At 38.8% G+C, this 23,081-nt stretch overlaps 1 long non-coding RNA gene across 1 annotated transcript; it reads left to right on the top strand.

Annotated features, from left to right (window-relative positions):
- The first annotated feature begins 1,867 nt into the window (after nucleotides 1-1,867).
- LOC143689855 (uncharacterized) lies at nucleotides 1,868-11,486 on the top strand. The gene is made up of 3 exons (XR_013178938.1): nucleotides 1,868-1,924; nucleotides 10,843-10,970; nucleotides 11,462-11,486. It is a non-coding gene; the product is annotated as an uncharacterized LOC143689855 (long non-coding RNA).
- Nucleotides 11,487-23,081: the final 11,595 nt, after the last annotated feature.

Here is a 23,081-nt window from a genome sequence, read left to right on the forward strand (position 1 = left end):
TCATCTGTTCTCCCTCATGTAAAAATTTTCTTATATTTGTACGTTTAATCACCATCTAGGTTTCACTAAGTTATACAGTCTCAGTCTTTATCCTCTATTTTTCCTTCTGGTGTCAGGGAAATACATGCCTTAGTCTTCCTCTTTCAACCATACTCACACTCAGCTTTGTTCATTATACTTACAATAATGTGGTACCATCACACAGTATCATGCCATCCATTTCTGAATCTTTATGGTCAGTCTTGTTAAACATTTTGTACTCCTTCAGCATCAATGCCCAATCTCTACCCTCTTTCTATCTCCTGATAGCCTGTGTTCACAATTTTAACTCTCAGACTTTGTTCATTATAGTTAGTTCATATTAGTGAGACCATATCGTATTTGTCCTTTTGTTTCTGGTTTATTTCACTCAACACAATGTTCTCAAGATTCATTCATATTGTTGTGTGTGTCATGGCTTTATTCCATCTGACAGCTGCATAATATCCCATCATATACCACAGTTTGTTTATCTACTTGTTCATCATTGGACATTTGAGCTGTTTCCATATATTGAAATTATGAATAATGCCACAATAAACATTGATGTGAAAATGTCTATTTGTGTTCCTGCTTTCAGTTTTTCTGAGTATATGCCTAGTAATGGGATTGCTGGATCATACTTAGCTTCCCTAGGAACTCCCAAACTTCCTCCCAGAGTGGCTGCACCATTCTACATTCCCATCAAGTGAATAAGTATACCTATTTGTCCACATTGTCTCCTGCACTAGTAGTTTTCTTTTCTTTTTTTTTTTGATTATTTTTATAATGACTATTCTAGTAGGTGTGACAGGTTTAGTTTTAAGTAACCATTTATTTTGATGAAAAAAACTAGAGTTCATATGCATCTATTGTTATATACACAGGCCCTATTTAATCTCCAAGAAGAAGAAAGGTATTAAATGATACCCTTGTGCCTTAGAAGAATTTACTCAACTTAACTGAGTAGCACTTTTATTCCCATAGGGTAAGTTAGACATTCTAATTCCTTCTAATGATTCTGCATTGAAAATCCAGTTGACCCTGGATTTGATTATGCATTAAAAAGCATGGAAAACCTTTATTTTGCCCACAGTTTAATTATGAGTATAAAGAATGGAAAAGAATTGTCCACAAAAGCCTAGATATGACCTAAAAAACAATAAACTGATAGCAGAGATTATGCTTTTATCTCTCTTTTGTGTTTTAAGTAGCAAAACTACCATACCTTATTAGAGGACTGATCTTTGCAAATTAGGTTCAGCTCAAATTGAGAAAAATGTATTGAGTATATAATTGTCTGCAAAGCACTGTACTGGGTGATGGAGATAATAATAAGACAAAGAAGGTAATGCCATTTTTCTCAAGAAGTCTCCATCTAGAGGAATAGACATGTAAATGTATAATAGATGGTAATAAAATATGAGAAGTGCTACCCTAGTAGTATGGAAAAATGTTATGGGGACTTAGAGGAAGCAACTAATCCTGCCATGGTGGCATAGAGGAAGGCACTAAGGAAGAGTTCACAGAAGAAGTGACATTTGAATTGAGCCTTGGACAATTTGTAAGATTTTCATAGGCATAAAATAGATTAAACAAAACAAAAAACCACAACAGCATGAGAAGGGTCAGAGAAGCTCAATGGTGAGAGATGAAGTTCAAAAGATTTGCCAAGATCAGGTTATGAAAAATCTAACAGTCTTCTAAGAACATGTGAACTTTATTCTGAAAGCTATGAAGATACTTGAATGTTCTTAGCTGGGATGGTGACCTAAACAGGTTTGGATTTGGGAAAGGTCATTATAGTGACGGTGAGTGAGAGCAGGGAAGCTGGGAGAAGTACCAGCCAAGACAGTCTGTGGATAGAGAAGAGGGCCAGAACGACAGTCCTGGAGAACATCTAAGGGTGAGTTGAAGAAGAGAAATGAGGAGGGCTTGTAAAAGGTGGTCTTTCAAGTTAAGAGAACCATGAGACACATATAGAAAGGCAAAGAAGGAAAAGGAGGTGACTGATAGTGTCTACCATTGTACAAGATCTGTGGGAAGAAAACTGAAAGGAATCTAATGGATTGGGCAATTCCACTATTTTTAGAGGCTCTTTTGAGACCAGTTTCAATAAAATGAACAGGATGGAAACCAGATACTGTGTCAGACATGGGAAAATATTTATAACATACAGGAAAATTAAAGATAGGCCAGAGCTGTGTTGCCTCTCTCAAGGAGGGTAGTACTTAAGACCACTGGTGGAAATCATGAGACACAGGAGCCAGAAAGATTTAATACCAAAAACCAGACAGACGAGAAACATTTGCAGAATGATGTCAGCCTCCCTTCTTGGGTGATATCACTTTGTCCCTCAGATGTTTAACCCAGACTGAATGAGTCAACATCTATATTTGACCAGAAGGAGAACTACCTTTTGTGCCACGTGCCAGTTCAGAAGGCTGTTTGTGTTAGTCCGAGTTAGCTCTGCCAAATTATTTTAGGCCTATGACCTCACCGACAGCCCATGGTAGTTAATCTGTTTAATATCTCACAGCTTGAATTCCAGTATGCTCACTTTTATGCAATGTTATGTTAATTGGGTTTTCCTCCCCCTCCAGATTTGGAAGACACTAGGTTCATATTTATAAGTACATTCATAGCAGACTTTAAAAAGGCAAAAGAGGAAATGTTAGAAGCATCCATAAATAGATCCAAGAGAATATGTCGATTACTGGGGTGACCAGGAATACAGTAACAGATCCTATGAGTAAATTGCCTGGTGTTTGCCAGACAATGTTCATAGATTGTCTCAGTTCTCAATTTAGCCCTAAAATGTAGCTCTGCTTTCCAGCTGAAAAATGTTTAAGTAATTTGCCTATATTCACTCAGGAAGTGAATACAAGAGTAGGACTCCAAGCCAGACCTGACTTCAAAACTGGAGATCTTTCATCACACTGTGTGGAATTCTCCAAAATATCATGGTGTCCATAATTGCAAAAGAAAAGTGAACTGAGCCATATTGGCTTTGTCTGCAAATGGTGATCTATACACTTTTTCTAGATCTTATACAATAAATGTAAATTACTCATCTAACTTTTATTTACAAGTCAAATATAGTAAATTGCCAATAACTGACCAAACTTAATAGAGAATGACTCACCATTCTCAATGGTGGATCAGAAGAGAAGGCAAGAAAGAGAAGAATATGGAAATAGTATACACTAGGACTGATGCCTGAAGGGAAATTCAAAATTAAAGAAGATCTGGACATGGGTTCTTTTAAAACCTTGAGGAGGCCTACCTTTTCTTTTCTGAAATTTAGAACTGCAGTGATTCTTTCCTTGGCTAAATTATAATGAAACCATTGACCTGAATTTTCTTTCTTTTTAGAAAAAATCTTCCATTCCCCACTAAGCTCATTGCTACAAACAGCAAGTAATATGTTATACTTGTTTAGGAAACTAGCATTTAGTGCCTATCCCAGTTTCTTGTACATAGTAGGGGCTCAATAAATATTGTGAATGAATGTCACCTCTTCCCAGGCACTGCACCACATGTTTTTGGGCAGTGATACTGGATTTTAAATAGAAGTCAAGGAGAAAGGCATTGAGACATTGATTTGGGCTATTTCCCAAATGTACCACATCAAATAGTATGAAGCACATACTATGTAGGGTGCTATCTCCTAAATGATGCACATCAGTCAAAGAAATTACTTTGGGGAGGCCATGGGAACATCGATATCTTGTAAGCTCTGCTGTGTCTAAAGATTGCATGGAGCAGAGAACAGAAAACTAAAGGAGTAGGAGTAAGGAGAATGCTACTTCTGAATTCCAGCACCAAGCACAGTGCCTGGCACGTAGGAGGCAATCAACAAACATTTGTTGAGCTATAGTTTACTACCATGTGAGCAAAAGGAAGCTGGCCCCTGCTTTTGAGGGTCATACATTCATTTATATCCAAATAACGACACCACCCTTCAAATCTATACTGCTTGACGGACAATGAAACTCTCAAAAGCAGGGGCCAGCTTCCTTTTGCTCACATGGTAGTCCCCACATTAACATAGTCCTTGGCATATGGCAAAAGTTCAATGAATGTTCGGTGAGCTCATGCATCATGCATTACTACAGATTCTGTCTTCAAGCATTTCTGAAGGCTCCTCATAATCCTGGTTTCATTCTCATATCCATTACTTCTCTGGGCTGCTGTAATCTTACTGCCACAGCTTTGCTTAATCATGGTCCGAGCTACTGTTTCCATTTCCTGAAACATTTCAGATGAAGCTTTGGAGGTTTAACAAATTTAACTCAACCCTTGAGAACAACATAAAGTACTGACAACATTGGAAGCAAACTTAAAATCAGATAACAAATAGAATGTTTCTTCGATGCCACAAGCCGTGTCCCCAGGAGGGTCCCCTCGCTCTCCTTCCTCCATAGTCCTTAGGACACAGCAGTTTGCTGGGATACATTTCTTACCACTGATGAGCATTACAATACACTGTTCCTGCCTCCTGAAGTCCTGTGCTCTGACATATTCTCTCCTGGTTCCAACCAGAAGAAACAGGGTAAAAAAGAAAAAACCCGCACTAATTCACATCGGAAGAATCTCCCTAAAATTATTACTCATTCCCGCTTCCACTGAAGACAGCCATTTAGCATATTAAATAGATATACTGAACTTTGTTTTTCTCAATCCCTCCTTTTAGACCAGGCTGGGGGTGAGAGGAATGGCTTACCTGTGCAGGTCTCCTGCTCAGAGAGCCTTCCTTTGGCACAAAATTGAAAGAAGTACCCCAGGCACTCTCTAATACACTATTGGGCTTGATTTTCTGCATAGCAGTACCTGAATTTACCTTGTTCTTTCTTTTTCTAATCTACTAGATTAGCTCCATTAAAATTTAAGCTCCATGAGAACAGACCTTGTCTGTGGTTCACAGCTCAATCTAAAGTGCCCAGAATAGTGCCTACAACATAGCTCAAAAATCTATTTGTTGACTGAAAGAATGAATGAGCTAACATTGCCAAAGAGTAATGTAGATTCCCAACATAGAATGGAGCTCTTCATCCGAGCCATAAAGTCTGCATTTCTCCTTGAAGGGGAAACTGTTTTGGGAATGGAGGGTGTTTGTCTATATTTATAGGCTATAAAAGGAAGGCTCAGAAGGGTGGCGTGCACATGTACATGAATAGAGCTGATTCTAAAGATCTCCTTCCTCTTGAGAGGGAGAAGTAGGCCTACAGTTATGTCCTTAAATCTTGGATTTTAAGATAAAAGCATGCTTAGTTCAAAACCTTATTGTTCTCTAAGATAGTAGTCATGTTAAAGTTGTCAAATGATATGCTAAATATGTATAACTAATTAAATGAATTCTTAGTATTCAGACCTGAAGTGATATTGAATTAACTAACTATTGTTCAGGAAATCTTTTTTTTTTTTTTTTTTTTTGCTTTGTAAATCAGAATTTTAAAAGAATTTGAGAAAAGAGGGAAGTTTTGATCCTACCAGGGTCTTACAGTATGGACAGTATCAGCCCTTAGAGCTCTGTATGTTGTAGTATTTCAAAAAGATAGAAGCGAGACTGTTGGCACTCCTAGCTTTGACATGGCTGGATGCATTAGGCAGATTATCTTTTATAAAGAAATCCATTCACTGAAAAAAATGCATTCTTCACCTGTCCTCAATTAGATAGTTTGGTCAGAGGTACATGAGCTCTCGTATGCCTTTATATTCCTTATCAATAAATGTATGTTTGTTTCACCGAAGGGAAGTCTGGTACGTTTTCAGACATGTCTTTAAAGAAGCATACCTTCCTAATGAAAAATGATTATTGTATTGCTGAAAACTGGGAAAAGACATGCATAAAATATATTTATTTTTGTATGGCATTTTTTTAATTTTGAGAAACCATCCTAACTGACTGTTCTAGTTTGCTAGCTGCTGGAATGTGATATAACAGAAATGGAACAGCTTTTGAAAAGGGGAATTTATTAAGTTGCAAGTTTACAGTTCCAAGCCTGTGAAAATGTCCAAATTAAAGCAAGGCTATAGAAATGTCCAAATTAAGGTACCAACAAGAAGTTACCTTCACTCAAGAAAGGCCAATGAAGTTCAGGGTTTCTCTCTTAACTGGGAAGGCACATGGCGAGCTTGGGGATGTCTGCTAGCTTTCTCTCCGGGCTTCTTGTTTCATGAAGCACCCTCAGGGGAATTTTCTTTCTTCATCCCCAAAGGTCTCTGGCTGCATGGGCTTTTGTGGTTCTCATGTCTCTCTCCAAAATGTTTCCCCTTTTAAAGGATTCCAGTAAATTAATGAAGACCCACCTGGAACAGGTGGAGTCAACACTCCCTCTAATCAATGGTTAATACCCACAACTGGGCAAGCCACAGCTCTGTGGAGATAATCTAATCAAGTTCCTAACCTACAGTACTGAATAGGGATTAAGAAACAGCTGCATCCACAAAATAGATTAGAATTAAATGGCTTTTCTAGGACACATAATCCTTTCAAGCCGGCACACCAACCATCCCGGCATACTATCAAGAACTGAATAAAGGTATACTGATGTACAAAGAAATCAAGTGAAAGAAAGCAGAATGATTAACAAAGGAGGAAAAGTAACAAAGACTCTGATTTTACCCAACAGAACCAAACTATTTGTTTTATCTAATGCTGTATCACAAACCACCCTAAAATTTTGTGGTTTAAAACAATATCTATCATTTATATGTTTGTAGATTTTGAAATTAGGTCAGAACTCGGTTGGCACAGCTCATCTCTCTTCATTTAGTGTCATCTGGGTGGATCGATGGATACCTGAAGATCAACTTTCAAGGTGGTTCATTCTCGGGGCTGGCAAGTTGGTACTGAACGTTGGCCGTAGTTAGCTCAGGCTATTGGCCAAGGGTGATGATTATCCTCCACATGGACCTTTCATGTCTGCTCAGAAATAGCACGGAGTCATTTCTATCCTATTCTGTTGGTCAAAGGAATCACAGGCCCAGCCAGATTCTAGAGGTGGAGAAGCAGACTTCACCTCTAGATGAGGAGATTAGCAAAGAATTTGCAGCCATCCACACTCCTACATTCATTTGTTTACTAGCTGCCAGGCATGATCTGAGGATAGCCATAGGACTTCATTCAAAGTTGAATATGATATGGCTTCTACTTTCCAGTAGTTGACAATCTAGTGAAGGAGGCAGATGTATAAGTAGACAGCATAGAAGGTGCAATAATGCAGGAAAGCTTGGAGCAGAAAGGACATTTCATCCAACAGCTTTGACTGGGAAGGTGGGTAGAGGAAGAAAGAGAAGAGACAGGGGAAGGTACAGGTCGAAGAAAGTTTTTTTTTTTTTTAACACTATTTTCATAGTAAAAGATGATTTTCCCCTCATTGAGCTAAGAAAATCAAGCTATACTATCTAAGTCAATGCCTCTTAAAACCATGCCAGTGCATTGTTTCCTTCCTGTTAAAATCTTTCTGAAAGACTAAACAAACAAACAAAAAAAATTAAGTCTTTTTTTCTTTGTATCCCATTGGACGCATAAGAAAACAAATACTCTGATTGTGTTTTATGATATTTTATTCAGAATGATGTGTGTAAATAAGTATGCAACTCAGCAACTGTTTATCTGTGGTACCATTGAATTAAAGCCATTTCTTCATGGTTGCTTATTGTCTTGTTTTAAATCCAGAGGTCTTTTATTTATTTTTACACCTATTATGCATGAATTCATAGGGAAAATGTGCCAGCAGTTCAGGCTCATTTCTGTTGGTTCTCACAAAGTGTGCTTCTTTGGGTGGAGCAGGTAGGTACTTCAGTAGAACGAAGCATGTTCTCTTTGGCTTCCTTCTTTTTCTGATCATTTTCCTTCACACATTTCAAGATGCCATTTCAGCTCTTAGAGTGCTTACTTAGAGTGTTCAACAGGTATATTAAGTCTCTTGACTAAAATCTTGCCCTTAACTTGTGCATGTGCAAAAACACCAACAGCATACTGCACAATTTATGGACTCTTCTGATTTTGCCATGTGTCCTCGTTTGAAAATATGTGCCTCCAGAAAAGCCATGTTTTAATCCTGATCCAATCTTGTGGATTGGATCCAAGCCATTTCTTTTAATCCTGACTCAACACGGCAGTGTGCAACTTTTGATTAGATTTTCCCCATGGAGATGTGGTTCCACCCATTCCAAGTGGGCCTTGATTAGTTTACTGAAATCCTTTAAAAGAGGAAACATTTTGGAGAGAAACGACAGAGCTGACAGAAACTACAGAAGCCACAGAACTGACGGAAACTTCACAGCAGTGCTGACACAGATGTACACATAGAGAACAGAGACATGGATGTCTGGAGATATTTGAAGCCCAGTAGCCATTGCCATGAGATATTAAGCAAGCCAGAACTTGGAAAGAACCAAGGGAAGCCAAGAGATGAAAGCCAGTGCCGGAGAAGCAAGGTGAGGGGCCCCATGGGAACAGAAGCTAAAAGCAACTGAACCCAGAAGCAAGGGACCAGCAGATACCAGCCATGTGACTTAGCAGCTGACAGAGGTGTTCCTGATCCATCAGCCTTTCTTGAGTGAAGGTGACCTCTTAGTGGTGCCTTAATTTGGACACTTTCACTTCCTTAGAACTGGAAACTTGTAACTTATTAAATTCCCCTCTATAAAAGCTGTTCCAATTTGGGTATATCGCATTCTGGTAGCCTCCAAACTAATGCACCACTGTAACATTTATGGGGCATTCCTTTTTCGACAGTGCCTGGTCCTTTGATGTCAAAATATCACCTTTCTTGTAGATTCCCATGTAAGTGGCCAAGGGAACAGCTCCACATTTTCTAAATGGCATAGAAAATATAGAAGAGTTCCTCTTCTCTTAGCTTATGTGTTCATCATTTTGACAAGTTACCGCACAATGGCAGTTTTGGCTGAAACATGGATGTCCTCATGTTTTTATTTAACTGAGTTTTTTTTTATTATAAAAGTTATGTGTGCTCATTGTAAATATACACACAAATAATGTAGAAAAGAAGTGTGAAGAAAAATGCTTTTTAAAAATCTGTCAGTGATGGTGCGAATGAACCTGTGGGACATTTGGTGAAGCAAAATAAGTCAGAACCAAACGAGCAAATATTGTATGATCTCATTTAGAAAATACTTACAAGAAAACTGGGGCCAAGATTGTAAGCTCTTATAGCGGTCACATGTGGTCCAGAACAGTAATTGTCATTTCTGGATTTTGAGAGTCTATTATATGTATAACCTGGTATTTAGAGATAAGAATGAAGATGATCAGGTGGAGATTAAGGTAATTCAGAGCACAGGAGTAAAAGAGACATTGTTTGCATTTCAGAACTTCACCTACTCTTTGAAACCAAAAGAAGAAAGATTTATTTTGTCCAGAACCTAAATTTTCTGTAGCATATAATCTAACTCAACCTGTCTGGATAGATCATTTAAACAATCTAAACACAGGGACCCCAGAATAAGAATGTGGGCCTTTAATCCTGTATAGCATAATGTAATGCCTGGATACATCCCAAAGTATATTAAGCAGATAATCAAAAAGTATTGGCAAAGTTCCTTGAGGGATGAAAGAAAAAATATGGTGCTATTAAATTTTACCACTGGGGAAACCCCTGATATGATGTCAAACACTAGGGACACCCTAATCAATAGGCCAAGCCCTTGGTCTTGACGCTTGCTCTTGTGAAGTTTATGTATATAGTGGAGAAGCTTAACTTACCTAAATGTATGCCTAAGAGTCATTCCCAGAGGACCTTTTGTTGCTCAGATATGGCTTGTCTCTCTAGGCCCAGCTCTGCAAGTGAAATGATTGCCCTCCACCCTATGTGGGACATGACATCCGCGGGTGAAAATCTCCCTGGTGGCATGGGAGGTACCTCCCAGGGATGAGCTGATCCTGGCACCATGGGCTCAACAATGCCACCCTTACCAAAAGAGGGAAAAGAGGTGTAACTAAGATATCTGGCTGAGAGTTGGAGATTTGAGAGGCTGCACTGGAGGAAAGCTTCAGTTAGACATTGCTATCTTGCCAAACCCCCACCAAAACCATTCCTGCCATCCCTAAAGAACACCTTGGACATTATATATGATTCTACAAAGGTTTCATGCCCTAGGGTAACTTTGCAGGAACCTACAACCTCCAGATGGGTCTCTGGTCCAGATATGTCCTGAAATACAGAGGGGCCAGCCTCTCCAGAACATTAGCTAGTTCCATCCCCATCCCATATTATTAACAGCCCCTTCCAATATGAAGAAGTTAGAATGGGCATAGCCCAAATACCACTAAAGAGTGGGAGAAAGATCAAGGTTGATGTTGGAGTTACAGAGAAGGTAGGGTTTAACAAATGAGTATGATTGCTGAATCATTATACTGGTATTTCTTTTAATCTCTAGTATCTTAGGGTCACTAGAATTAAAAGCCTAAAATTGTGCAATTGTAACCCATACCAAACTCTGAAATCTATAATACAACTAACTGTAGCAATGTGCTTTGAAATTTCTTGTTCATTTTTTGTAAGTGTGTTACAAAAAAGTAGATTGTGATAAAAAAAATGCATATATATGAATATATATATATGTTCTTTCTAGCCTCCAGTGCCCTGGAACAGTTAGGAGAAAAAATCTGAGATGATGAACTAGTAGCCCATAAAAAACTCTGGGATCTGTTATGTAAATATTTGTTGAAGTGTGCTTTGAAAATTATTGCTTTTTTTCTTTGTTTCCTTTATATATATGTTACATTATACAATTAAAAATATATTTTTTTGGAGGGGCCAAGATGGCAGTTTAGCAATGTGCACGTTTTAGTTTGTCCTCCAGAACAACTACTAAATAACCAGAAACAGTACAGAACAGCTCCTGGGGCCGCATCAGTGACCGGACACACAGCGTACCCCATTCTGGACCAGCTGGACCGGCTGCGAGTCTCCAGAACTGTGAGTTCCCCAAGCCGCGGAGGCTAGCGCCCAGCACCCCTCCCCCACAGGTGGCTTCCTGGAGGGAAAGGAAAGACATTCTAACAGTAGCAGGGACTGAGTCCAACCAAACACCAATTGTGGCATTAATAAACAAATTCTGACTACTGAAAATAGGCCCCCAGCTCAGGCGAAACTGGTCAAGGCGGAGGTCACTTATTGGGCTAATGGAAAAAGAGAAAAGGGGATGAAATGGAGGGTTTTGTGGCTGTCTCTATGGAGGCTTGGCTGCCTCTGGATTCAGCAGTGGGACTACTGGGGCTGCAACTGCCCCAGGCATAGTCAGAAACAGACTGCTTTCAGGGCTGTCTCCCACCTGTGCCTTCCCTAAGAGGGGTGAAGCCCAACTTAGGTGGAATCCCTCTCTCAAGGAATTCAGACCCCAAGGCTTGGCAATTTGAAGCCATTAAAACCAGCCTACAACCTCTCCTCTGTCTCCACCACGCCCCCAGCAGGGAGAGCCTTCCAAAGTTAAAGGAGCCACAACATCTTTTGCTGGTGGGACCCACAGGCAGAAAAGCACCACATACTGGGCAGGATAAGAAAAACAGAGCCCAGAGACGTCACAGGAAAGTCTTTCAACCTGCTGGGTCTCACCCTCAGGGAAAACTGAAGCAGGTGACTCCTTATCCCTGATAGGAGGCCAGTTTAGTCTGGGAAAACCCGGCTGGAGTCTGTAATACCTATGTAGACCCTCCTAAGGGTGGGGAGGGAAAAGGCACCTCACAAGTAGGACAAGAAACAAGAAAACAAGAACTGAAAAATTACCCTGTGTTAAACAAAACTTAAGCTAGAGGCCCAGAAAAAGCTGAACTGAAGGTCAAAGAACAGATAGACAACAAACTCATCTAGCAAGAAAACCCTAGGTAAGATAAGTGAAAGCAATCTCCAGAATAAACTAATTAAGGTAATTAAATGTCTAGACACCAGCAAAAAATAAATCACACAAGGAAAATTGAAGATACGGCCCAGTCAAAGGAACAAACCAATAGTTCAAATGAGATACAGGAGCTGAAACAATTAATTCGGAATATACAAACAGAAATGGAAAACCTCATCAAAAATCAAATCAATGAATTGAGGGAGGACATGAAGAAGGCAAGGAATGAACAAAAAGAAGAAATGGAAAGTCTGAAAAAACAAATCACGGAACTTATGGGAATGAAAGATACAGTAGAAGAGATGAAAAAAACAATGGAAACCTACAATGGTAGATTTCAAGAGACAGAGGTTAGGATTAGTGAACTGGAGGGTGGAACATCTGAAATCCAAAAAGAAACAGAAACTATAGGGAAAAGAATGGAAAAATATGAGCAGGGACTCAGGGAATTGAATGATAATATGAAGCTCACAAATATACATGTTGTGGGTGTCCCAGAAGGAGAAGAGAAGGGAAAAGGAGGAGAAAAACTAATGGAAGAAATTATCACTGAAAAATTTCCAACTCTTATGAAAGACCTAAAATTACAGATCCAAGAAGTGCAGCGCACCCCAAAGAGAACAGATCCAAATAGACGTTCTCCAAGACACTTACTAGTTAGAATGTCAGAGGTCAAAGAGAAAGAGAGGATCTTGAAAGCAGCAAGAGAAAAGCATTCCATCACATACAAGGGAAACCCAATAAGACTATGTGTAGATTTCTCAGCAGAAACCATGGAGGTGAAAAAACAGTGGGATGATATATTTAAATTACTAAAAGAGAAAAACTGCCAACCAAGACTTCTATATCCAGCAAAATTGTCCTTCAAAAATGAGGGAGAAATTAAAACATTTTCAGACAAAAAGTCACTGAGAGAATTTGTGACCAAGAGACCAGCTCTGCATGAAATACTAAAGGGAGCACTAGAGACCAATACAAAAAGACAGAAGAGAGAGATGTGGAGAAGAGTGTAGAAAGAAGGAAAATTAGATATGACATATAAAATACAAAAGGCAAAATGGTAGAGGAAAGTACTACCCAAACAGTAATAACACTAAATGTTAATGGATTGAACTCCCCAATCAAAAGACATAGTCTGGCAGAATGGATTAAAAAACAGGATCCTTCTATATGCTGTCTACAGGAAACACATCTTAGACCCAAAGATAAACATAGATTGAAAGTGAAAGGTTGGGAAAAGATATTTCACGCAAATAACAATCAGAAAAGAGCAGGAGTAGCTATACGAATATCCAACAAATTAGACTTCAAATGTAAAAATAAAAGGAACAATTCAACAAGAAGACATAACAATCATAAATATTTATGCACCGAACCAGAATGTCCCAAAATATGTGAGGCAAACACTGCAAACACTGAAAAGGGAAATAGACACATCTACCATAATAGTTGGAGACTTCAATTCCCCACTCTCATCAATGGACAGAACATCTAGACAGAGGATCAATAAAGAAACAGAGAATTTGAATATTACAATAAATGAGCTAGACTTAACAGACATTTATAGAACATTACACCCCACAACAGCAGGATACACCTTTTTCTCAAGTGCTCATGGATCATTCTCAAAGATAGACCATATGCTGGGTCACAAAGCAAGTCTCAACTTGAAATCATGCACAACACTTTCTGAGATCATAAAGGAATGAAGTTGGAAATCAATAATAGGCAGAGCACCAGAAAATTCACAAATATGTGGAGGCTCAACAACACACTCTTAAACAACCACTGGGTCAAGGGAGAACTTGCAAGAGAAATCAGTAAATATCTCGAGGCAAAGGAAAATCAAAACACAACATATCAAAACTTATGGGATGCAGCAAAGGCAGTGCTAAGAGAGAAATTTATTGCCCTAAATGTCTATATCAAAAAAGAAGAAAGGGCAAAAATTCGGGAATTAACTGTCCACTTGGAAGAACTGGAGAAAGAACAGCAAACTAACCCCAAAACAAGCAAAAGGAAAGAAATAACAAAGATTAGAGCAGAAATAAATGAAATTGAGAACATGAAAACAAGTGAGAAAATCAATAAGACCAGAAGTTGGTTCTATGAGAAAATCAATAAGATTGATGGGCCCTTAGCAAGATTGACAAAAACAAGAAGAGAGAGGATGCAAATAAATAAGATCAGAAATGGAAGAGGAGACATAACCGCTGACCTCACAGAAATAAAGGAGGTAATAACAGGATACTATGAACAACTTTATGCTAATAAATACAACAATGTAGATGAAATGGACAACTTCCTAGAAAGGCATGAAAAACCAACTTTGACTCAAGAAGAAATAGATGACCTCAACAAACCAATCACAAGTAAAGAAATTGAATCAGTCATTAAAAAGCTTCCCAAAAAGAAAAGTCCAGGACCAGATGGCTTCACATGTGATTCTACCAAATATTCCAGAAAGAATTAGTACCAACCCTGCTCAAGCTCTTCAAAAAAATTGAAGTGGAGGGAAAGCTACCTAATTCATTCTATGAAGCCAACATCACCCTCATACCAAAACCAGGCAAAGATATTACAAAAAAAGAAAACTACAGACCAATCTCTCTAATGAATATAGATGCAAAAATCCTCAACAAAATTCTAGCAAATTGAATCCAGCAACACATTAAAAGAATTCTACATCATGACCAAGTAGGATTCATCCCAGGTATGCGAGGATGGTTCAACATAAGAAAATCAATTAATGTAATATACCATATCAACAAATCAAAGCAGAAAAACTACATGATCATCTCAATTGATGCAGAGAAGGCATTTGACAAGATTCAACATCCTTTCCTGTTGAAAACACTTCAAAGGATAGGAATACAAGGGAATTTCCTTAAAATGATAAAGGGAATATATGAAAAACCCACAGCTAATATCATCCTCAATGGGGAAAAACTGAAAACTTTCCCCCTAAGATCAGGAACAAGACAAGGATGTCCACTATCACCACTGTTATTCAACATCATGTTGGAAGTTCTAGCCAGAGCAATTAGACAAGAAAAAGAAATACAAGGCATCAAAATTGGAAAGGAAGAAGTAAAACTATCACTGTTTGCAGATGATATGATACTATACGTTGAAAACCCTGAAAAATCCACAGCAAAACTACTAAAGCTAATAAACGAGTACAGCAAAGTGGCAGGTTACAAGATCAACATTCGAAAATCTGTAGTGTTTCTATACACTAGTAATAAACAAGCTGAGGGGGAAATCAAGAAACGAATTCCATTTACAATTGCAACTAAAAGAATAAATACTTAGGAATAAATTTAACTAAAGAGACAAAAGACCTATACAAATAAAACTACAAGAAATTGTTCAAAGAAATCACAGAAGACCTATACAGATGGAAGGGCATACCATGTTCATGGATTGGAAGACTAAATATAGTTAAGATGTCAATTCTACCTAAATTGATTTACAGATTCAATGCAATACCAATCAAAATCCTAACAACTTACTTTTCAGAAATAAAAAAACCAATAAGCGAATTTATCTGGAAGGGCAGGGTGCCCCGAATTGCTAAAAGTATCTTGAGGTAAAAAAAACGAAGTTGGAGGTCTCATGCTGCCTGACTTTAAGGCATATTATGAAGCTACAGTGGTCAAAACAGCATGGTACTGGCATAAAGATAGATATATTGACCAATGGAATCGAATAGAGTGCTCAGATCTAGACCCTCTCATCTATGGACATTTGATCTTTGATAAGGCAGTCAAGCCAACTCACCTGGGACAGAACAATCTCTTCAATAAATGGTGCCTAGAGAACTGGATATCCATATGCAAAAGAATGAAAGAGGACCCATATCTCACACTCTATACAAAAGTTAACTCAAAATGGATCAAAGATCTGAACATTAGGTCTAATACCATAAAACAGTTAGAGGAAAATGTAGGGAGATATCTTATAAATCTTATAATTGGAGGTGGTTTTATAGACCTTACACCTAAAGCAAGAGCACTGAAGAAATAAATAAATAAATGGAGGATCCTCAAAATTAAACACTTTTGTGCATCAAAGAACTTCATCAAGAAAGTAAAAAGACAGCCTACACAATGGGAGACAATATTTGGAAACGACATATCAGATAAAGGTCTAGTATCCAGAATTTATAAAAAGATTGTTCAACTCAACAACAAAAAGACAGCCAATCCAATTACAAAATGGGAAAAAGACTTGAACAGACACCTCTCAGAAGAGGAAATACAAATGGCCAAAAGGCACATGAAAAGATGCTCAACGTCCCTGGACGTTAGAGAAATGCAAATCAAAACCACAATGTGATATCATCTCACACCCACCAGAATGGCCATTATCAACAAAACAGAAAATGACAAATGCTGGAGAGGATGTGGAGAAAGAGGCACACTTATCCATTGTTGGTGGGAATGTCAAATGGTGTAACCACTGTGGAAGGCAGTTTGGCAGTTCCTCAAAAAGCTGAATATAGAATTGCCATATGACCCAGCAATACCATTGCTCAGAGGACTTAAGGGCAAAGACACAAACGGACACTTGCACACCAATATTTATAGCAGCATTATTTACAATTGCAAAGAGATGGAAACAGCCAAAATGTCCATCAACAGACGAGTGGCTAAACACACTGTGGTATATACATACAATGGAATATTATGCAGCTTTAAGGCAGAATAAACTTTTGAAGTATGTAACAACATGGATGGACCTTGAGAACATTATGCTGAGTGAGACTAGCCAAAAACTAAAGGACAAATACCGTATGGTCTCAGTGATATGAACTGACATTAGTGAATAAACTTGGAATATGTTGTTGGTAACAGAGACCATCAGGAGATAGAAATAGGGTTAAGATATTGGGTAATTGGAGATGAAGGGATACAGACTGTCAATAGGACTGGATACAAAAACTCAGAAATGGACAGCACAATACTACCTAACTGTAATGTAATTATGTTAAAACACTGAATGAAGCTGCATGTGAGAATGATAGAGGGAGGAGGACTGGGGACATAAACGAAATCAGAAAGAAAGATAGATGTTAAAGATCGAGATGGTATAATCTGGGAATGCCTAGAGTGTATAATAATAGTGAAATGTACAATGTACAAATTTTAAAAATGTTTTTGCATGAGGAAGAACAAAGGAATGTCATTATTGCAGGGTGCTGAAAATAGATGACAATTAATACTTTAAAATGTCACCTTATGTGTGAGACTAAAGCAAAAAATGTTTATTTGTTACAAAATTTATATTTTGACTAGAGCATTTCCTAATATAACTCATGTAGATAGTTTGATTGAACGTCATAAGTACTTGGAATCTCAGGTAGGACATGAGATTTTGTTGGTTTGTCCAGAGTGATGTCCCGATGAATCCCAGAGTGACTTGATCAGTGACTGGAAAAGTATTTGCAAGCCCCCTTCGGGGAATGGTGAGAGTGGGGAGAAATTCAACTTCCCCAAGTTGAATTCTTAATATTCTCACAAGCAGTGTCGACAACCAAAGCTATAGGCTGAGCCCCCAGTCTTGGGGTTTGTTCATATGAAACTTAACCCCACAAAGGATAGGTCAAGTCTACTTAAAATTTAGGCCTGAGTCACCCCCAAGAGAGCCTCTTTTGTTGCTCAGATGTGGCCTCTCTCTCCAGCCAACATGACGAGCAGTCTCACCACCCTCCCCCTCTCTGCGTGGGACATGACTCCCAGGGGTGTGGACCTTCCTGGCAATGTGGGACAGAGATCCTGGAATGAGCTGAGACTCAGCATCAAGGGACTGAGAAAAACCCTAGAATGAGCTGAGAATTAACATCAAGGGATTGAGAGAACCTTCTTGACCAAAAGGGGGAAAAGTGAAATGAGACAAAGTGTCAATGGCTGAGAGATTCCAAACAGAGTCAAGAGGTTATCCTGGAGGTTATTCTTATGCATTAATTAGATATCACCTTGTTGTTCAAGATGTAGCAGAGAGGCTGGAGGGAACTGCCTGAAAATGTAGAGCTGTGTTCCAGTAGCCATGTTTCTTATTGATGATTGAACAATGATATAGCTTTCACAGTGAGACTCTGTGAATGTGAAAACCTTGTGTCTGATGCTCCTTTTAGCTACTATATCAACAGACGAGTAGAACACATGGAATAAAAATATATAATAGGGGGAACAAATGTTAAAATAAATTTAGTTTGAAATGCTAGTGGTAAATGAAAGTGAGGGGTAAGGGGTATGGTATGTATAATCTTTTTTTCCTCTATTATCATTTTATTTCTTTTTCTGTTGTCTTTTTACTTCTTTTTCTAAATCGATGCAAATGTTCTAAGAAATGATAAATATGCAACTATGTGATGATATTAAGAATTACTGATTGTATATGTAGAATGGAATGATATCTTAATGTTTTGTTTGTTAATTTTTTTAATTAATAAAAAAAGTTAAAAATAAATAAATAAAATAAAATAAAATAAAAATTTTTTTAAACCTGCCAATGAATGTGAAACTCTACCAGATGTTTAAAAGGGGAAATTTCAGCTAATGTCTGTTTAGGAAAGAGGGATTACATATGATTTGATATGTGCATGTTTATAAGTAATGGAATCTTTTGGTTTGCACTTGAGTCTTATTGTTTAATATAAATAACATAATACCTATAATGGGTAAGAGCATGATGAGAATTTAAACTGTTATAACCTTTCTGTACGAGAATCTTTAAAATGACTGGCGTCTGACCAGGTAACTCTAAGAATTTATCTAATGAAATAATCAGAAGATTTCACAAATATTTAAGTACAAGATTATTTATTGGATCTTGGAAGTAATCTAAATATCCAGTAATGTGAAATCGTGAGTAAATTATTGTAAATCAATATGATATAACCCAAGAAATCAGATTTTCAAGAATATTTAATGACTTGGGAAAATGCTAATAATATAACAAAAATTCAATTTGTATATTTTTCAGTATGATCTGAATTGGTAGAAAGAAAACACACACAAAAATTGCTATGTAGACTTTAAAAAAATAGTCCGGAAAATAAAGTATGCATTTAAAAATATGGTAAGATGCTAATAGCTCTATGTCCAGGTGGTTGTATTATGGGTGATTGTCTCTTATCTTGTACTTTTCTGCATTCCTAAACTTTCTACAATGGCATGCACTGTTTTTATAATCAGAAAAAAATTAATAATAAAAACCCATTGTATCTGGTGTCTCCTTTGTAAATCTTGCCATGGGCCAAAACCTACTAAGTTCTGACTCAATGTCACTCAAAATAAGCGTATGTGAAGCTCTCTAAGGACCTTCAGAGTTCTGAAATGCTGTAAGCCATTCTGTGACTAATGCTTTTCTTGGTAGCGAATCAAGCAATGCTCCTACTCTTTTGGCAAGCGGGCTAAATAGAGTCCAACTTCAGGAAATTTGTATTTTCCTGTTTGAAGATGGGCAGATATTAATATTTTAATTAGTTATTCAGTGGTTGATTAAAATGAAAGTATTAGAACGTATGCTTGCAGTCACCCCAGAGCTGGTGGTAAAGCAGGTACTGTGATAACTTGTTGCTAACGCTGACATTTTCACTTCTGTAGGGTGGAGTTTCATGAGTCTGGTGTGGAAAATGGCATGGATTTCTTTAGAATCAGAGCCGCTCCCTATGTTTGGTGACTCTCTTGAAGTTTGAGTAGAAAAGCGTTTCTTTCAGGGCTTATTTTATTTAGAAACCTAGCATGAGGAAGTATAGGTCTCGATTCTGACCATTTGTATGCAGGTAGGTGGATATGTAGATGTATTTCTTGTTTTTGAGACATACTATCCAGTAGAAAACAAGGGACACATTTTAGTGAAGCCTCATTATGTATGCACTGTGCCAGGCGCTGAACCGAGATGCCACTCGTCAACCCCCAAACTTCCTGGGTCCCGATTTCACCTGGAGGGAGTGTGTCAGCCCTCATCCTTGGTCTGGGCTGTTTTCAGAAGTTGCTTTGACTCGGCACTTCCTTTGATAATGGGGAATCAGGTCCTGATCTTTCTAGAGTCACTGCCTTCTTTGAGTTCTGTTATCCTGAATATACTACTCAATACTGTACCATTGAATACAGAAAGAAATTACTGACTGCATGAATGGAAATTACTGACTGCATGAATGAATCACTGTCACCTGGCCCAACTCCCCCCCCCCCCCCCCCCATTACTGCTGCTCTTAAGCCACTGCTGGTGCCAAGGACATGCTCCTTTGTGGTTCCAAGAGGCTGTGGGCCCCAGGGTTTTCTGGACTTTCTCTTGTCCGCACTGGCCACTACTACTTGTCTGTGCTGCTGGAGCCTCTCTGTAAGCTTCTCCAATTACCATCCCTTGCCATCCTCTATGAGGTGTGTCACTTGGTCATCTTTGGGTGCCCAGAGGCCTCTCCAGTGAGATCAAGGCAGCCCTGTGGATTTTTATAAAGTAGTATTAAGCTGCTGCTGCCCTCCTCCCTCCACTGGGTACTTGTCCTTGTGTGAATGAGGCGGTTACTGGGATTACCTTACAGCCTCTTTACCTATTTTAAGAAAGACAGGGCATCCTGGGCTCTTTTGGGGATCTCATAAGGGGACTTCACTTTTAAAAGGTAAGGTGAAATTCTAGTAATAGTAAATTAGCCATATGAAAGTAAATAATTCAGTGGCATTTAGTACACTCACAATGTTGTGCAACCAACACACCTCTGTCTAGTTCCAAAACATTTTCATCACCCCCCCAAAAAACCTTGTACCCATTAAGTTGATACTCCCCATCGCTCCTTCCCTCATCCCCCTGGCATCTACCAATCTCTTCCTGTTTCTGCGGATTTCCCACTCTGGATATTTCAGATAAGTGGAATCATACATTACATGACCTTTTGTGTCTGGCTTCTTTCATTTAGCATGTTTCCGAGGTTCATCCACATTGCTGCATATATCAGTGCATCGTTCATGGTGGACATATACCGCAATTTGCTCATCCTTCATTCGATAGACATTTGGGTTGTGTCTACCTTTTGGCTATTGGGAATAGTGTGCTTCCGTGAACATGCATGTACAAGTGTTTGTTTGACTCTACTTTTAGGACTATTGGCAAAAAAAAAGTCACAGGAGGCCCATTTTATCCTCTTTTCAGTAGCTAGCAGGAAGCTGTCTTGGTAGGCCTAAATTAGCTCAAGGGAGGAGCAGGCAGATACCAGGCTGAGCTCTGGAAGTGCCCCTCCCTGACAGCTTGCTCTGAAAGCTCCCGTTCGTGCCGGCTGTTCTCTGTAAGTCTGCAGAGCATTATGGGGTGGGTCCTCTTGGGATACATGTCTAGTCCCAGCCTAAGCACATTTCCCTGGGCCCAACAGGGGGATTTTGTGAGCTCTGCTACTTTTATGCTCATAAAGTTCTCCCCAATAAACTCTATTTTGCTTTTATACTGTGTGGAACATTTATATGTTTATAGGCTCCACAACAGTTAGCTATTTCTGTGTTACATTTCCTTTGTCATTTAAAAGGACAATATGACCCCAAACCAATAAAACAGGCCATGAGGTTAATCACTGCATTTATGAAAGTTCTTAAAAAAATATTTCAACCCAGTGATCCCCTGTCTTTTCTGCTCTGTGTTCAGCCTCTAACTGACATTCTCCTTCCTGGCACAGCATCTCTCTGGGTTGATAATCTGGTAACAGATCCCCTTGGCTGACTCCAAGACCGGTTGCACCTCTGAGATGCCTGGTTGGAAGCTCTAACTGCTTTGCTTCCCACCCGGGCCCCAGTGCATTCTGACTTCACCGAATGGAGGTGTCACAAGGAAAAGTCAACATCCCCTCTTTTTTTAAGAGACCGATACATCTAAATACGATACGGATATTCTTGCCCCTTCCATGTATGCCAGAACTTCTCTCTGGAAATTACTCGCACTAGTTCCAAGTCGTTTGGTTTGTTTGTTTGTTTTTCCCAGTCCTCTTGTGATTGTGTTTGAAATCCTTTTGTTTTATTTGCTCTAAAATGAAGGGGCAAAAAACCCTATAGGTTCAACACAGTGAACCCTGTTGTGGGCTGTGGACTCTAGTTAGAAGTATAATTGTAATAATTTCGTTTCATCACCTGTGGCAGATGCACGGTGTCGATGTAGGGAAAGCAATGTGTGAGGGGGCATGTGCGGGAGCTCTGTATTTTCTGCATGGTTTTCCTGTGAACCTACAAATTCTTTAATAAGCAAACAAATAAAACGAAGGGGCAACGGACTCTGCATTCCAGGTCTGCAACATCACGTCTTGCAGCTGTTCGCCTCACAGGCCAGTGTTTTGGCAAACATCAAGCCCTTTTAGATCCGAAGATGTCATACAATGGTTATTCTGCAGTTTACGTTCTTTGGACTTTCTTAGAACCATTTACAATTTCCTGTTGGGGAGGATTTTGTCCTGTGGGAATTTTATGTGCAGTGTTTTTCCTATTAGTTTAAAAATACACACATACACGCGCAGATGTTCTTTCTCTCCCGTCATCCTCATCTTTCTGCTGTTTGATTTCAGAGACTTTCTAGAGCATAGGATGTGCCAGCCCTGATTTGGATGCTCATGTGAGGAGAAAACTGAGATCAGGAACCCAAACAGAGCTGAACTTTAATGTATGTGGTTTGGAATTCAGGAGGTCAGAACAAAGTGGGATGCTACGCTTGCATCTGGTGGGCAGGGCTCTCTGGCTCTGGGGAGGCTCTCCCCAGGTGTGGTCTGCCACAGCTGCAGGGGCGTGGAAGAATGGAAGTCAAGGAGTGGCCAAAGTGGGGGGCAGTAACTGTAGGGCGGACTTCGGGTCCAGCAGATCAGGACCCAAAATCAAGTCCTGGCACAAATGGTAATAGGCTTTTAAAAAAATATTTTTATTGTAAACAACAAACATATGAACATTCTTAACATACAAATATTCTATACTTGGTGCACAACCAATGGCTCACAATATCATCACATAGTAGCATATTCATTACCATGATCATTTTTTTTAAGCATTTGCATATTTCCAGCAAAAGAAATGAAAAAGAAAAACTCATACATGCCCCTCTCTCTCATTGACCAGTAGTATTTCAATCTACTCAATTTATTTTAACTTTTGTTCCCCCTATTATTTATTTTTTATCCATATTTTTTACTCATATGCCCATACAAGGAGCAACAGACA

The sequence above is a fragment of the Tamandua tetradactyla genome, chromosome 7 (assembly GCF_023851605.1).
Source record: "Tamandua tetradactyla isolate mTamTet1 chromosome 7, mTamTet1.pri, whole genome shotgun sequence".
NCBI classification, from domain to species: Eukaryota; Metazoa; Chordata; class Mammalia; order Pilosa; family Myrmecophagidae; genus Tamandua; species Tamandua tetradactyla.